Here is a 19,759-nt window from a genome sequence, read left to right on the forward strand (position 1 = left end):
AATTCTTAAGTTTTGGGGGTTTCAGTGCTTGTCCTCAATAAAAAAAGTCAGAGAGAAAATGGAAGGTTTAAGGAGAGGCGTCATGACGTTGATTATGTTTGTCAGATAAATATCAGACACAAGAAGGATTATACAGTCATTTATTTCACTGACATCACTTTAGTTGAGTATTAGGTTCCCATAGGCTGTGCTTTGTCACAGGAAGTTAGTTCATCCAAGAATACAAACGTAATAAGTCACGGTTTGGTTTTTTCTAAATTGCACATATGTATCTCATATTTTAAAACATGAATTGAAAATGATATCTATTAAAAACTAAAAACATGTAAAGTGTCAGTATCTACAAACGATTTAACGCTGCCCCAGTCGTCTACCGCGCCATACTTCGCTGCGCAAAAACCCTTGATCGTGGGTTCGCCCTGCGTATGTCTTAAGGTCTGGAAGCCTCATACGGTGCTCGTTGGTTTCGCCATTGTGTTATGTCTAAAATCTATAATATCACTTCGAACCAAAGGTGTAACAAATTCTTACCAAATATGTCACAGGGCATGAAGTCATTCTCGAGACGATATCCTTACCTTGTAACCCTGTTGATAGGATGAACCACTTTGGCCTCGTGGACAAGGCGTCCGGCCTTAAATCGTAAGGACCGTGGTTCGAATCGCATCATTGAATTAATCTCATTTAATATCTCAATGACCATACTATTGCGATATACCATTGTCCTCAAATCAAGAAATTTTATTTCTTAACGGTGATGTTATTCAAAGATTAAAAGGGTTAAACCCTACCTAGCCATAAGGCAGTGAAGGTGATAGTTCCCCTCTCCTAGTTACGTGCTGCTTCGTATGGATTCCACGGCTCATGTATTATATATACTGGTTCTTGGGAATGAGTATTGATGATCGTTATTACATCCACAGTTCTACCAACGTCCTATAAACCGTGTACTGTTTCCTTTCAGATGGAACTATATGATGTGTTTACAACTAGATTTGACATTCAAAGGTATTCGCCGGGGAAATGATTGGCCTCATTTTGTACATAACCCTTATGCTTTTACTTGTAATTAGCTGGTTTTATCATATAAATTAACTCTGCGTGATTTCTTTTAGGTGAAACATGGCTGCACCATGCCAAGGTTAATGGATTACATTAGGTAAGAAAATATGTCCATTTCGTAGTCCGTTTCATTTCAATAAAAATGTTAAAAAAACATCAAAAATGTTTTCAAATGCAACTTTAACAAAACATCTCATGACGAACAAACAGATTATTCATTACATTCAGGAAGGAACACTGTATGATCAGTTATTGGCATCGTACTTATTCTCACTTATGAGAGGCAATTAGAAGAGGAAACAGTACAATATGTTGACGGTTGGGGGAACATGTCTCTTGTTAAGCTGTTTGTATCGGGTAAAAGCAAACATCACTCAGTGATGTTGTCTTTAAATCATGTATCACTTGGTCATTCCCAAATATATATACTCAGTGGTGTTGTCTTTAATACATTTATCACATGGTCATTCCCAAATATATATACTCAGTGATGTTGTCTTTAAACCATGTATCACTTGGTCATTCTCAAATGTATATACTCAGTGGTGTTGTCTTTAATACATGTATCACTTGGTCATTCCCAAATATATATACTCAGTGATGTTGTCTTTAATACATGTATCACTTGGTCATTCCCAAATATATATACTCAGTGGTGTTGTCTTTAATACATGTATCACATGGTCATTCCCAAATATACATACTCAGTGATGTTGTCTTTAATACATGTATCACTTGGTCATTCCCAAATATACATACTCAGTGGTGTTGTCTTTAATACATGTATCACATGGTCATTCCCAAATATACATACTCAGTGGTGTTGTCTTTAATACATGTATCACTTGGTCATTCCCAAATATATATACTCAGTGGTGTTGTCTTTAATACATGTATCACATGGTCATTCCCAAATATACATACTCAGTGATGTTGTCTTTAATACATGTATCACTTGGTCATTCCCAAATATACATACTCAGTGGTGTTGTCTTTAATACATGTATCACATGGTCATTCCCAAATATACATACTCAGTGGTGTTGTCTTTAATACATGTATCACATGGTCATTCCCAAATATATGTTTTATTTGTTGCTGCTACACACATGTGGCAATATGTTTTATTTTGCTGCAACACACGTAGAACAGTGCACACTTTACTTGAGTGTTACACACATGGAATAATATATTATTACATGTATTGTGGTATTTTTACTTCCTGCATCCAACTTTGAACAAAATGTGTTTAGCTTTGTTGAACACATATGGAAGAATACACACTTTACTTTCGTGCAACATATGAAAACGCTGTGTATACACTATTTGGTAAGTTAGGGATCATCACATATAAATACCAGTACGAAGTGTTAGAACAAAGATAAGTGTTGACAACAAACATCCTATGCAATAACGTTTATGTCTGTACTTTTACGGCACTACATGCAAGCAATACATTTATTTCTTGACTGCATCACATAAAACAATATATGCCTTACATGACTTAACTACTTGAAATATCAAGTGTTTTGTTAACTGCAATGAAGATATCACTTTTCTCAAACTCAGTCTCTTACACTTAAGTGTATATATAAGTGTTATCTGTCGCCGATCGTGAACCAAAGTTTCTTTCATTTCCCATCAACACATTGAAATGCCCGTTTAATGACGTCCTTATTTGTCATTTACAGATCATTAACATCTTTATCTGTGATGTGGTGATCAATATACCGTGTCCAATTTAGTGTTAAAAAATATCAATATCAAACGTCAAGGCCAGAGATTAACCGGTCTCGATTATCAGAAAAACAGATTACGTTGGCGAAAAAGGCAAAATAGTGATGAAAATTGTATCAATCTATGAAGATTAAAAGGAATCTTTAATAACAAAGTAAAACCTGTCATCAAGTATCAATAAATATAAGGAATACACAGACTTCTGAATATATCAAATAATGTCATGTTTAAGGCGTATTCAAGTAATAGTACAGCAGGTAGGCATCGAAGCTGCATTGTATGTAGGGAGCGTATTTAAAGTTGTTCCTGATAGATGACATCCTTTACATATTTGTTTGGTCGTATTGCAAGTTAATTGTATTGGTTTATCGCATCGATAAATATTTATTTCCTTGTTCATCTGCATAGTTTGGGTATATTTCACTACGCACAGACTGGTTCCTAGTCCTAGTTTCAAAACAAGTGTATGATAATCCAAGCACGTAAAGGCAGGCAACCCAGCCTTCGTGGATAAATATCAACAAAATAGGACTTCTTTAGATCAAACCACAGGGCAGTGCAATAAACTCGGGGTTTCTTTGTCATATTGTTTCAATATTGTTCAGTTTGTTTAGTATATCCCTAAGCATTGGCATGTGGAGAAAATGACGTAAATATCTTTATTTCGATTTTCTTGCTTCTTATAGTTATGAGAAACCAAACCTATGTTCATTATACAACAAAAGTAACTACAACACATTGCTTCCCCTTGTTCAATCCGTGGTACAGCATGGAGGCCTGGACTCGTGCATATAGCTTTCATCTATCCAGATACCATCTTCACATATTGCATTTCTGGTGAGTTATCAGTTGTCGGATAAACATTTGTAATGCGAATGATGTCATTACGATATGGGAATAGCTAAAATGCCATAATAATCACAAGAAGTGAATCTCCTCCAGAAAACATGCACAACAGAATTACTTGATACTGCAGATGAATTGAAGCACACGACAAGGCCGTTTGGTGCAACACACTGCGTCCTCTATCTTCACGGGACAGCAAACATTAGGATTCTGTAATAAAGAACATGAGCAAGCTCGTTCAACTATATTTTATTTGTATCCAACCAACACGTTCATACTTTTTAATCATTTTTAATCTCGCATATCTGCTCTTCATTACCCACGTACTGTTTGTTATTCCTACAGTACAACAGTACAATTGGTCTGTAATCGCTATTGTCCTCCTGAACTAAGTCTCCACAGAAACAACCACGTCTTCGCAACACGTGCACTGTCTTCAAACACGTATGAAAAATAGTCCTTCAACACAAAATATAAAGTTTTAATCAGCTAATGATAAAATCCTAACAAGCATTTCGAGTGATTCTCCGAGGTATCACGTTCCCATGAATTCAATAGCCCGCTGACTTAAGGAAGAAAGTCTTAAAGACTGCCAAACAACTAAGGGACCAATCCAAAGCAATTATTGTTATTACTTTCGAACAATGCAAATGTACACGTTCGTAAAAAAATGAAGGGTTTTCCTTGTCCTTTTTGTGATCAGGTTAAGCTAATTAACAGTACTACATTGATCAACGTGCTACTGTGATATCTAGACATTGGATGTTGTTTCCACCACACAATGCCGATCTACTACAAAGCAATGGCTTAAGGTGGCTATTGATCTTCCTTGAAAGATAGATGACGGAAACTGATCATGCAAATGATTTGCTAGGTTAAATCTGAATAGTAGTATATCAATTGCTGTTTTTATAAAAGCGATGCATTATACGATGGCTGTAAAATTGTGTATGATTCCAATCGTCAGTGATGCGTTATCCTCTACTCACATTCTTATAAAACTGTGGAAGCACCATGACTGATTTCCTTTGTACTATGGAGTTCTGTTGTGTAACTATGTACTACCAGGAGATGTTTAATTCATGTATTCATGCTTGTTCTTGATACGCGGTGGTTTCATTGGCTATTATGTTTGCCTATGGTGAATGGAACATGGTTCCGCATCAAGCGTCGGTTCATCTATTGTGGTATTGTCTGGCATCAAGCATCGGTTCATCTATTGTGGAATTGTCTTGCATCAAGCATCGGTTCATGTTTTGTGGTATTGTCTTGCATCAAGCATCGGTTCATCTATTGTGGTATTGTCTTGCATCAAGCATCGGTTCATCTATTGTGGTATTGTCTTGCATCAAGCATCGGTTCATCTATTGTGGTATTGTCTTGCATCAAGCATCGGTTCATGTATTGTGGTATTGTCTTGCATCAAGCATCGGTTCATCTATTGTGGTATTGTCTTGCATCAAGCATCGGTTCATCTATTGTGGTATTGTCTTGCATCAAGCATCGGTTCATAAGTGTTTATGACTGAGCTATGGCTGTATACCCCACATGTAATAAGTGTCTATGACTGAGCTATAGCTATATAACCCACATGTAATAAGTGTCTATGACTGAGCTATAGCTATATACTCCACATGTAATAAGTGTTTATGACTGAGCTATGGCTATATACTCCACATGTAATAAGTGTCTATGACTGAGCTATGGCCGTATACCCCACATGTAATAAGTGTTTATGACTGAGCTATAGCTATATACTCCACATGTAATAAGTGTCTTTGACTGAGCTATGGCTGTATATCCCACATGTAATAAGTGTTTATGACTGAGCTATAGCTATATACTCCACATGTAATAAGTGTTTATGACTGAGCTATGGCTATATACTCCACATGTAATAAGTGTTTATGACTGAGCTATGGCTGTATACCCCACATGTAATAAGTCTCTATGACTGAGCTATAGCTATATACTCCACATGTAATAAGTGTCTATGACTGAGCTATAGCTATATACCCCACATGTAATAAGTGTTTATGACTGAGCTACAGCTATATACCCCACATGTAATAAGTGTCTATGACTGAGCTATGGCTATATACTCCACATGTAATAAGTGTCTATGACTGAGCTATAGCTATATACCCCACATGTAATAAGTGTTTATGACTGAGCTATGGCTATATACTCCACATGTAATAAGTGTCTATGACTGAGCTATAGCTATATACCCCACATGTAATAAGTGTTTATGACTGAGCTATAGCTATATACCCCACATGTAATAAGTGTTTATGACTGAGCTATAGCTATAAACTCCACATGTAATAAGTGTCTTTGACTGAGCTATGGCTGTATACCCCACATGTAATAAGTGTTTATGACTGAGCTATAGCTATATATCCCACATGTAATAAGTGTCTATGACTGAGCTATGGCTATATAACCCACATGTAATAAGTGTCTATGACTGAGCTATAGCTATATACTCCACATGTAATAAGTGTTTATGACTGAGCTATGGCTATATACTCCACATGTAATAAGTGTCTATGACTGAGCTATGGCCGTATACCCCACATGTAATAAGTGTTTATGACTGAGCTATAGCTATATACTCCACATGTAATAAGTGTCTTTGACTGAGCTATGGCTGTATATCCCACATGTAATAAGTGTTTATGACTGAGCTATAGCTATATACTCCACATGTAATAAGTGTTTATGACTGAGCTATGGCTATATACTCCACATGTAATAAGTGTTTATGACTGAGCTATGGCTGTATACCCCACATGTAATAAGTCTCTATGACTGAGCTATAGCTATATACTCCACATGTAATAAGTGTCTATGACTGAGCTATAGCTATATACCCCACATGTAATAAGTGTTTATGACTGAGCTACAGCTATATACCCCACATGTAATAAGTGTCTATGACTGAGCTATGGCTATATACTCCACATGTAATAAGTGTCTATGACTGAGCTATAGCTATATACCCCACATGTAATAAGTGTTTATGACTGAGCTATGGCTATATACTCCACATGTAATAAGTGTCTATGACTGAGCTATAGCTATATACCCCACATGTAATAAGTGTTTATGACTGAGCTATAGCTATATACCCCACATGTAATAAGTGTTTATGACTGAGCTATAGCTATAAACTCCACATGTAATAAGTGTCTTTGACTGAGCTATGGCTGTATACCCCACATGTAATAAGTGTTTATGACTGAGCTATAGCTATATATCCCACATGTAATAAGTGTCTATGACTGAGCTATGGCTATATACTCCACATGTAATAAGTGTCTATGACTGAGCTATAGCTATATACCCCACATGTAATAAGAGTTTATGACTGAGCTATGGCTATATACTCCACATGTAATAAGTGTCTATGACTGAGCTATGGCTATATACCCCACATGTTATAAGTGTCTATGACTGAGCTACAGCTATATACCCCACATGTAATAAGTGTCTATGACTGAGCTATAGCTATACACTCCACATGTTATAAGTGTCTATGACTGAGCTACAGCTATATACCCCACATGTTATAAGTGTCTATGACTGAGCTATAGCTATACACTCCACATGTTATAAGTGTCTATGACTGAGCTACAGCTATATACCCCACATGTAATAAGTGTCTATGACTGAGCTATAGCTATACACTCCACATGTTATAAGTGTCTATGACTGAGCTATAGCTATATACTCAACATGCAATAAGTGTCTATGACTGAGCTATGGCCGTATACCCCACATGTAATACGTATCTATGACTGAGCTATGTCCGTATACCCCACATGTAATAAGTGTCTATGTCTGAGCTATGGCCATATGTTTCCTTCCTGTATCAGAAGTTAGTGACTGAGTGGAAGCAGTATGGTGTACCTGTTATACGAGTGAACGAGTGAAGGTATATACAGCCATATAGTCCCAGTCCGCCACACAGGTGTGCCACGTAGTCACGTTTCTTTGTGTTGAAACCTGAAAAAAATAAAAGATAAAACCAACCAGATGTGCAGAAATGTACATCCTCCTGAAATAAATCTCCACAGAAACAACCTCCGTCCTCCGAACACGTGCTCCATCCTCAATAGCGTGTGGAAAAAGTTCCACAACACAACCATAACGCCTTAATCTGCTATTGATGAAGTTCCTTACAAGCATTTCATTCATTCTCTGAGGTATCACGTTCCCGTGAATTCATCAATAGCCCTACTGATTTAAGAAAGAAAGAAAGTATTAAAGATTTCCCAACAACGACGGACACAACACAAGGCAATTATTTTATTACGTTCAAACGATGCAAAAACCTCAAATATGAAAAAAACGAAGGGTTTTCCTTGTGGTTAAGCTAACCAAATTAATAATACTACATTGTGCAATGTGCTACTGTGGTAGCTAGACACTGAATGCGGTGTCCACCACACAAAGCCGTTAAACTACAAAGTAATGACTTCAGACGGCTATTGATCTTCCTCAAAGATATTAAATGAAAGCGCCAAACCCTTTCCATAAACATGAAGAATCTCTACCGAAAGCAAAGTCCGATTCCGACTGTATCAAGAGCCTGTGTTTATAAATCACTATCAAATTGTGCTGATACCAGCTGTTCGCATCCAGCCCCACCGGTCGCACCAGTCACAAATACATGCAAAGGTAAGTCAATAGCAAGGGAATATAAAGTCAAAATAGGAATTGCATCGTATGTCATTTTGGTCACTGATGCATCAAATATGAAAATGCTCTCGACGTGTTTACCATGAAACATTTTGAAAGCTTTAATTAAGGCTTGAATATTCTAACCCTGATTAAAACACATTTTAGCAAGGGAGTGAGTGAGTATGGTTTTACGCCGCTTTTCCAGCAATATCCCAGCGCGGAACACCAGAAATGGGCTTCACACATTGTACCCATGTCGGGAATTGAACCCGGGCCTTCAGCGTGTTGAACGAACGCTTTAACCAGTAGGCTACCCCACTGTCCCATTTTAGCAAGAGTCCTATAACACTCTTTGAATCTCCGCAGTAAGAGCAAGCTCGATTGGACCTCAAACGTTGGTACATGTACATGTAAACACCAAAGGCTAGAGCTGCTTGAATATTTCTCAACATAAAGGATTGGTTGACTGTTGAAAAGTTTTAGTCTCCCCTTAATGATTTATTAAGGTTAATCCCCATTGTAGGGTGTCATTGTTAAATAAAAATTATACATTACACGATGTCGGTAGAAAGTATAAGATTGTTGTTGTTAATAGTGCAGCATTAAGCTCATATTCATTTGAAAACTGTGGAAGCGCCCTTGACGTTATTGTATGCCCTTGTGCTGTGATGTTAACGAGACAAATGGAATGACAACTAGTTCATCATATTGATGACTTGAAAAGAAGACGAAAAGAGCAATAGCCCAGCAGCTCCGTGCTTTGATGTCTAAAATTCCCAACTTTCGGGGTACAAACGAGCGAATACTTTAAAGAGCGTCATTCAACTCTTGGTCAACTGTTAAATCAAGGGTTACACCATTACATGTCTCAGCACAGCTTTGGAGACATGTGGAGAAAGGTGCGCCGGAGGGGCGGGATACGCCCACTTTTTCAAGAACCCCTGATGTCATTGCTGACAGTATTTCATGAACCCCCGATGTCATCGCTGACAGTATTTCACGAACCCCTGATGTCATTGCTGACAGTATTTCATGAACCCCTGATGTCATTGCTGACAGTATTTCACGAACCCCTGATGTCATTGCTGACAGTATTTCACGAACCCCTGATGTCATTGCTGACAGTATTTCATGAACCCCCGATGTCATCGCTGACAGTATTTCACGAACCCCTGATGTCATTGCTGACAGTATTTCACGAACCCCTGATGTCATTGCTGACAGTATTTCACGAACCCCTGATGTCATTGCTGACAGTATTTCATGAACCCCCGATGTCATCGCTGACAGTATTTCACGAACCCCTGATGTCATTGCTGACAGTATTTCATGAACCCCTGATGTCAATGCTGACAGTATTTCATGAACACCTGATATCATCGCTGACAGTATTTCATGAACCCCTGATATCATTGCTGACAGTATTTCATGAACCCCTGATGTCATTGCTGACAGTATTTCATGAACACCTGATATCATCGCTGACCGTGATTTATGAACCCCTGATATCGTCGCTGACCTTGATTCATGAACACAGTCATGCATATGATATCGTCCGAATCGTACAGTGGTCCGTCTTTTGGAAGAGATTATCATTTTATCATGTACAATTTCCCTGTTTTGGTGTAGCCAGATCCTAATCATGTGCAGAAAGAAACAGCTCAGGTTGTCGTGCGGGTTGAAAAATCAAACGGTGTGACGTAATTGAACCTGGTACTTTTCTGCGATTGTAAATTCAAGCAAATCCTGTTTAGGTTTTGAAAATCCACAGATTGCCTCAAATACTTTCTGTGAATCTAAAGAAAGAAGTCCTTCCTTGATTGTATTAGGGATTATTGTTGATCTTAAAGACAGAGATTTGGTGGTTCACGTAGTGGATCCAGCACTTTATCCCTCTTGGTACGGATTTTAAGGAGCTTTGGTATCATGTTACAAAGAGATATGGACATGTCTTTAGGTTTCAGAGTCAAGGGAAAAAATAATAGAACTGATGCGTGGTTTGGCCAGATTTCTTCAATTAACATACTGGCCTTGTACTAGTATGTGGCATTACTTGGTACAGTAAACTACGGTTTTAACGAACTCCAAGGGACCACTGATTCTAGTTCGTTATAACCGTAGTTCGTTATAACCGTAGTTCGTTATAAGCAGATATATACAGCAAATGGACGGGACCAAAAAACAGTTCGTTATATCCGTCACTTTGTTATAAGCGTGTTCGTTGTAAACGTAGTTTACTGTATGTCATTTATACTAAGCTCTTCCATACGTCTTAAGTACATGATTTGACATGATTGTTTTTCTTTCAGAACCATGGACAATTGAGGCAATTGATTAGTCATGTGTGTCATTTAACACCAATCCCTTAGCTTCAATTCAAGCATGAGCGCGAAATTGACGTTCATAAGTGTATAATTTCATACTTTAAAGTTTACACTGTTTCTTGCATGCTGATTGGCTGAATGGGTAGTCACGTTGTCTGATATTTGGAGTTCACACACCTGTGAATGGACAGAAAAGTTCACACGATGTGAACAACTTTTTGTGAAATTGATCGTGTGAGCTTTTGCCGGAACTATTTTCCGGGGTTCCTCGGTGTTCACGATCAACTCGTTTGTTTGTTTGTTTGTTTGTTTGTTTGTTTGTTGTTTAACGCCGCACTCAGCAATATTCAAGCTTTATGACGGCGGTCTGTAAATAATCGAGTCTGGACCAGACAATCGAGTGATTGACAACATGAGCATCGATCAACGCCTTTGGGTTACAATGACATTCATTAACCAAGTCAGCGAGCCTGACCACCCGATCCCCATAGTCGCCTCTTACGACAAGCATAGTCGCCTTTTACTCACTCGTTTTGCAATTTTCTTTTTAATCCCTGCGTTTATCAGCAATTTAATTAACTTAGTATTTTTACCTGGTCGTATAACATTTCATCTTATAAATAAATAAATGCTTTGCTTCTGGAGTTTGATGTCGTCTAGCTGCTACACGAAACAAAATGGATTGTCCTAACGGTGATTTGGATATTGAATGGCTATCCGTCAAAACTATATAACGCAAGTGAAGAAAATGAATTCTGTAAAATTACTGAGGTGAACGAAATTGATTTATTGAGCGATATTGACTTTTATGCATTGTTTTCGGAAATGACAGGAACCTAGCACCAAGACAATTGCGAATGAAATTTAACAAAGTTGTGGACTAGACCTACCCTGCTCAGATGTGGCCGCCGACACAGATCAAAGCGACTGCCCCTGATCAATCCCAAACTAAAACCCAATTCACTATCGTATCGAAAAAAACTCAGTCATTTCGAGAAACCAAGACACAGCAAATATGAAATGAAAAACACTAAATTAATAGGCTCTGAAAATGTTCAATGGTAAGACAAATAAAATAAATCTAGCTTTTAAAAAATAAGACATAAAACCTCGAGGTTTAACCACCGCTTTTTAATCGTTCACACTTCAATGAAACCATCCAAACTGTTTTTGTTTGTTTATTTGTTGTTTAACGCCGCACTCAGCAATATTCAAGCTATATGACGGCGGTCTGTAAATAATCGAGTCTGGACCAGACAGTCCTGTGGTTGACATCATGAGCATCTAACGTTCAATTCGTTTAACACATTTTGACGTTCATGCGTTTTAAAGCAACCATGTTCTTGAAATGACATAAATTCTGACGGACTGCTTCCACATTCCTGCGGGAACCCCCGGAAGTTCCCTACCACGAATAAATACAGCAGCTTTAATTCCTATTTCTTATTATTTTCTTTGACCCTTTAATCTTGAACTCAGCGTTTTATACACAGAGAAACTTCAGAGTTTGACTGCATGATCGTTCACGAATACTCTCGCTACGATCCATCCCAGGGAACTAAACGAAGACATGCACATACAAACTATCGTACTATCGACTCGATCCGTGTCTAGGTGGACAGTGACAGTCTACAGCAATCTATAAATTTACCTTAGCGTCTATTTGTCATATATTTAATCACCGTTCAATGATCGGCCAATTGATCAATGACGACTAAAACATGCAACCGCCACAGGATCATTTACAACTTCTGTAATCTCTACCGTCACGTTTATCGTGTCTGCCATTTTGACATCTTGTACATGTACTTGATGTAAATGTATTACGACGCGCTATCATTGTGACTGACTTACTGAGGTAGTGCTTAACAGACCTTTCTCATCTAATGGTAATATCATTTGAATACATGTGTTGTTTAGAAGTTTCTGAAGGGAAGTTGTGCATGCATACGCTCATGTCACCTCTCTTTTTGAAGAACTATTTTATTCCGCGATACAGCTGGTTGTTGTATTTCTGTCAGTGTAAACATGAAGCCCCACTTACTAAAAAACTGTGTATATAACTAGGCATACATACTTTGAGAGAAGAAATTGTGATAAAAAATATAGGAATTGACTTTCACTTTGAATGAAAGTCAATTCTTACATAAGGCCTATCACTGCATATGGAAAGAATTCACTGTAATCAATAATAGCAATAACCAAGCCGACGATTCACATCAGTCGTTCAATCATGCAGTGGAACCAACTCGGCAAGCACACCATTTCATGGACTGCAGCTGCGTCAGTCTGCTAACATTAGTGGTGGAAGCAAAGCTGCATTTTTTACAACAGAAGACACGTGAACTCCTAACAGGACTAGTTGGTTTGGTTGGTTGTTTTTTTGTTTCACGCCGCACTCAGCAATATTCCAGCTTTATGACGGCGGTCTGTAAATAATCGAGTCTGGACTAGACAATCCAGTGATTGATATCATGAGCACTGATCCACGCAATTGGGATCGATGACATGCATCAACCAAGTCAGCGAGCCTGACCACCCGATCCCGTTAGTCGACTTTTACGACAAGCATAGTCACCTTTTACGGCAAGCATGGGTTGCTGAAGACCTATTCTATCCCGGATCTTCACGGGTCAACAGGACTAGTAACTCCTAACAGGACTTGTAACTCCTAACAGGAAACTCCTAACAGGACTAGTATCTTTGAGCCGATCTGGTAACTCTTAATAGGACCAGTTACTCTTATAACCATCGCCATCGAACGTCGGCTATGTTTACATGTGTTTTAGCTCGGAACAACAATGCACTTGAGTAAATGTTTCTGAGTCAGGTGATTAAACTGAAGCAGATCATTATAAAACTTTATATGAAAATCCTTCTTATTGCTGAATGAAATTATGGATAATCACACACTGAACGTATAATAAAATGTGACTTAGTTAAAACATAAATTTTAAAATTCCAATTTTAGCGAAGTTTTATGTTTCAAACGGACTTTGTCTTTTAACGTAAGGGTACAGGCGAATTAGATGGATTTTCAATTTAAAGCACAGCTTATAACAGATTTGTTTTCAGACCCGTTTCTAACAAAACACAAGATTAGTCTTAAATTCAGCAATAAATGTTACTCTACCTCGATCTGTAGTGTAATAAAGTATAGTTTTGACCTCAACTATTGTAGTTAAAGCACGAGGACGCAAACTTTATTTCTTAAATAAGACGCTGATGGTGATGGTGATAAGATACTGGCCTTTCATACAAAAGAAAAGCTTCAAGCCCGTCAGTCAGCGGAGTACATCTACATGGATGGAACTTTCATGGCCTGTCCTGGTCTGTGGAACCAAGTATACATTATCCATGCAAGACACGGATCTACAACATACCCTCTTGTCTATGCCTTACTGCCGGATCGTCAGGTAGTACCTACTCCAGACTTTTCCGATTGCTAAAGAATGAAGTTCAAAAGAGACCTTTATCCCAATGTGCGTACAAACTGACTTTGAGTTGGCTGCAATTCGGGCTGTGGAGGCAGAAATCCCATCCGCTAATGGATGCCTATTTCATTACGGCCAAGCCATATGGATGAAGACACAGGACTTAGGACTTGCTGTTCCGTACAAAGAAAACCTTGAGGTGTGCAAGTGGATAGGAAGAGCTACGGGACTGCCTCTGCTTCCACAAGCAGTTATTCAAGACACCTGGATCGAAGCCATGGATGACACTCCCAACGTTCCAAGAGCTGTTGAATTCAATGACTATGTGGTTGTCAACTGGGCTGAAGACGGAGCACGATTCCCACTGCCATTGTGGAACCATCACTCAACGATAGGTCCGAGAACAAACAACAATCTAGAAGGATTCCGCAGCAGACTGAACCGTGGACTACCTCATCGACATCCCAACATCGACCACTTCATTGAAGTCATCAAGAAGGTAGAACATGCAGATCGGGCCCGGATTTCGCAGATCGACTTTGGTGCTGCCCCCAGGTGTAGAAAACGAGTCTACCGAGCGGTAGAGAATCGCTTGAGCCGCTTAAAAGAACATTTAGCACAGGGATTAAAAACATCCATCCAATATTTGGATGCTGTTGGTCATCTTTTGAAACTTGGCTAGTGACATTGTGATTATCATCTGACTGATTAGTTCCAAACTAATTTGATTATTGTGATTATCATCTGACTGATTAGTGAAATAAAATGTATATAAATATTCTTGGGGTTATTCCATTAAAATGACAAAGGTGACAGCCAGGAGATAAGGGATGCATTCAACTGTGAACTTTGTTGTAATAAGCTATGGGTGTTTTGGCATGTAGGCGTTTTGGGAGGACACCCTCAAATCAGTATTGCTCATGCGTTATCTATTGTGATCATTCTTATTATTCCACCATTTTGGTATAACTTGGATGTACTTAGATGATGAATTGATAAACGCTTTAAGAAAATGGAATTATTTTTCAACGGAAATGTTTATATCATAAAAAATATAATGTTAATTACTTTTTGTTACGTGTCGATTTCCAAATTGAAACAACTAGTCAACCCAGAAATCTATACGCAACAGAACTGTGTGAAACCAACAAACAACAAAGAGAGGTTATACAAGTAACGATTGTATTATAAAAGTAACTAGGTAAAGAAATCAATACAAATTACTGCAAAGTAATTGCAATAGCAGTACACAATTGAGCGGCAGTACAAACTTCAATGGCAGTATACAAATGTCAGTATGCCATGCAACAGCAGTGGTAGCAAAACGGACAGAGAAAATACTATTTACCGTGCAGCAACAGTGTTCAAGCTTCCAAAATAGGCCTAGACTTGATACTCAGGATAGAAAAAAACCATCTCCTCACAACCGCTGGTCTTGATGTAATGTGAGATGATGCAGGCATGCGCCTGTCCCACTTACATTGTCTAAATCCCTTCTTGAAAATTCCATACCATGATTAATTAGTCAATATAGCTGTTCTATATAACAGAAGATTCCACATATCAATTGACTCCCAAACGCATCTAAATATAGTTACTTCCACATCACTGCTTGACAGTTATAAATTCTTGACAAGTAAGTATTGTTAAAACATGTTATGAATTTCAACTGAATCTTAACAGAAACTATGTAATACAATTACAACATTGTTTAAGAATAAATTACACTGCCCTATAACACTTTAGAGTGTTACTATTTGCAGCATTCTGTAATAGCATGGGCCTGTGGCTTCAATCCCATTTCTGATGTCCCCCGCCGTGATATTGCTTGGCAACCTACAACCACATTGCAGCGTCCAGATTCTCCAACAATTGCTTCATTTTAGGCATATTTACAAAATCATTATGTGACGTATCCTATATTTGGGATTACACCTTCTTCTAGTAAAGTACAAATACAAATACTTTTTGGGTGGAGACCCATCCAAGATTCGAACCCACACTCTAGGAGTAAGGCACCTAATCGCCAGCGCATAAAAATCAACGACCTAACCCACTCAGCCACCTTTTTGGAAAGGAAACATTGGAATTCCACGTTTACCACATCTTTGATCAAGAAACATCGGAATTTACATTAAGAATTTATGCTGTTTCCCTTTATGCGTCGCACAAATGGATTAATTATTAAAACCGGAAAACCATTTCTTTCTCGCCCGACATTGGCGCCCTTGACATCAGATACGCTTCTTCGTGCATACACCATGCCCACTGTCCCTTTGTTGGATCTGCAATGGCGTTTTTCCGGTGTAGACAACATTGTCAGAATCGGATGAAACAGATGGATCACATTTGGCATGCCATTATCAAGCAAATGTCATCCCAAATGGATGTGTATATATAGTATGTCGATCTTCAAATACTCGCTCGGATCTTCAAGATAACAAAACATTCCCTGATGGGTGTAAAAGGTAAACACATCGGAGTGGTGACCAAGGCATCAGACATGAGACACTAAAGTTGAAGTTCCTCCTTGTGAACATGTGACGTCATCGATATGGATGTGTGCGCTGGCACTGCGTGAATTGTGGTGACACGTGAAACTGGGATCGTTGTTGATTGGATATGTGTATAGTGACGGGTGGGAGATGTGTATAGTGACGGATGGGAGATGTGTATAGTGATGGATGGGAGATGTGTATAGTGACGGGTGGGAGATGTGTATAGTGATGGATGGGAGATGTGTATAGTGACGGGTGGGAGATGTGTATAGTGACGGGTGGGAGATGTGTATAGTGATGGATGGGAGATGTGTATAGTGACGGGTGGGAGATGTGTATAGTGACGGATGGGAGATGTGTATAGTGATGGATGGGAGATGTGTATAGTGATGGATGGGAGATGTGTGTAGTGACGGATGGGAGATGTGTATAGTGACGGATGGGAGATGTGTATAGTGATGGATGGGAGATGTGTATAGTGATGGATGGGAGATGTGTATAGTGACGGATGGGAGATGTGTATAGTGATGGATGGGAGATGTGTATAGTGATGGATGGGAGATGTGTATAGTGACGGGTGGGAGATGTGTATAGTGACGGATGGGAGATGTGTATAGTGACGGGTGGGAGATGTGTATAATGACGGATGGGAGATGTGTATAGTGACGGATGGGAGATGTGTATAGTGACGGGTGGGAGATGTGTATAGTGACGGGTGGGAGATGTGTATAGTGATGGATGGAAGATGTGTATAGTGACGGGTGGGAGATGTGTATAATGACGGATGGGAGATGTGTATAGTGACGGGTGGGAGATGTGTATAATGACGGATGGGAGATGTGTATAGTGACGGATGGGAGATGTGTATAGTGACGGGTGGGAGATGTGTATAGTGACGGGTGGGAGATGTGTATAGTGACGGGTGGGAGATGTGTATAGTGATGGATGGGAGATGTGTATAGTGATGGATGGGAGATGTGTATAGTGATGGATGGGAGATGTGTATAATGACGGATGGGAGATGTGTATAGTGACGGATGGGAGATGTGTATAGTGACGGATGGGAGATGTGTATAGTGATGGATGGGAGATGTGTATAGTGACGAATGGGAGATGTGTGTAGTGACGGATGGGAGATGTGTATAGTGATGGATGGGAGATGTGTATAGTGACGGGTTGGAGATGTGTATAGTGACGGGTGGGAGATGTGTGTAGTGACGGATGGGAGATGTGTATAGTGACGGGTGGGAGATGTGTATAGTGACGAATGGGAGATGTGTGTAGTGACGGGTGGGAGATGTGTATAGTGACGGATGGGAGATGTGTATAGTGACGGGTGGGAGATGTGTGTAGTGACGGATGGGAGATGTGTATAGTGATGGATGGGAGATGTGTGTAGTGACGGGTGGGAGATGTGTATAGTGATGGATGGGAGATGTGTATAGTGACGGGTGGGAGATGTGTATAATGACGGATGGGAGATGTGTATAGTGACGGGTGGGAGATGTGTATAGTGACGGGTGGGAGATGTGTATAGTGACGGGTGGGAGATGTGTGTAGTGACGGATGGGAGATGTGTGTAGTGACGGATGGGAGATGTGTATAGTGACGGATGGGAGATGTGTATAGTGATGGATGGGAGATGTGTATAGTGACGAATGGGAGATGTGTGTAGTGACGGATGGGAGATGTGTATAGTGATGGATGGGAGATGTGTATAGTGACGGGTGGGAGATGTGTATAGTGACGGGTGGGAGATGTGTATAGTGACGGATGGGAGATGTGTGTAGTGACGGATGGGAGATGTGTATAGTGATGGATGGGAGATGTGTATAGTGATGGATGGGAGATGTGTATAGTGACGGGTGGGAGATGTGTATAATGACGGATGGGAGATGTGTATAGTGACGGGTGGGAGATGTGTATAGTGACGGGTGGGAGATGTGTATAGTGACGGGTGGGAGATGTGTGTAGTGATGGATGGGAGATGTGTATAGTGATGGATGGGAGATGTGTATAGTGACGGGTGGGAGATGTGTATAGTGACGGATGGGAGATGTGTGTAGTGACGGATGGGAGATGTGTATAGTGATGGATGGGAGATGTGTGTAGTGATGGATGGGAGATGTGTATAGTGAAGGATGGGAGATGTGTATAGTGACGGATGGGAGATGTGTGTAGTGATGGATGGGAGATGTGTGTAGTGACGGGTGGGAGATGTGTATAGTGATGGATGGGAGATGTGTGTAGTGACAGATGGGAGATGTGTATAGTGACGGATGGGAGATGTGTATAGTGATGGATGGGAGATGTGTATAGTGACGGATGGGAGATGTGTATAGTGATGGATGGGAGATGTGTGTAGTGACGAATGGGAGATGTGTGTAGTGACGGATGGGAGATGTGTATAGTGACGGATGGGAGATGTGTATAGTGACGGATGGGAGATGTGTATAGTGATGGATGGGAGATGTGTGTAGTGACGGGTGGGAGATGTGTATAGTGACGGATGGGAGATGTGTATAGTGATGGATGGGAGATGTGTATAGTGACGGGTGGGAGATGTGTATAGTGATGGATGGGAGATGTGTATAGTGACGGATGGGAGATGTGTGTAGTGACGGATGGGAGATGTGTATAGTGACGGATGGGAGATGTGTATAGTGACGGATGGGAGATGTGTATAGTGATGGATGGGAGATGTGTGTAGTGACGGGTGGGAGATGTGTATAGTGACGGATGGGAGATGTGTATAGTGATGGATGGGAGATGTGTATAGTGACGGGTGGGAGATGTGTATAGTGATGGATGGGAGATGTGTATAGTGACGGATGGGAGATGTGTATAGTGACGAATGGGAGATGTGTATAGTGACGGATGGGAGATGTGTATAGTGACGGATGGGAGATGTGTATAGTGATGGATGGGAGATGTGTGTAGTGATGGATGGGAGATGTGTATAGTGACGGGTGGGAGATGTGTATAGTGATGGATGGGAGATGTCTATAGTGACGGCTGGGAGATTTTGTCCTCAGATTAGTACATACACACAAGGCACGTAGATACGTTTATCCTAAACAGCATGTTTCATCGATTTACGCACATCTGTTTCACGGACAGTTAAATATGTCTGCAGACATTGAACATAATGACTCTCTCTTCATTTTGT

This window comes from Haliotis rufescens, unplaced genomic scaffold (assembly GCF_023055435.1).
Source record: "Haliotis rufescens isolate VD_foot unplaced genomic scaffold, xgHalRufe1.0.p SCAF_2, whole genome shotgun sequence".
NCBI lineage: Eukaryota > Metazoa > Mollusca > Gastropoda > Lepetellida > Haliotidae > Haliotis > Haliotis rufescens.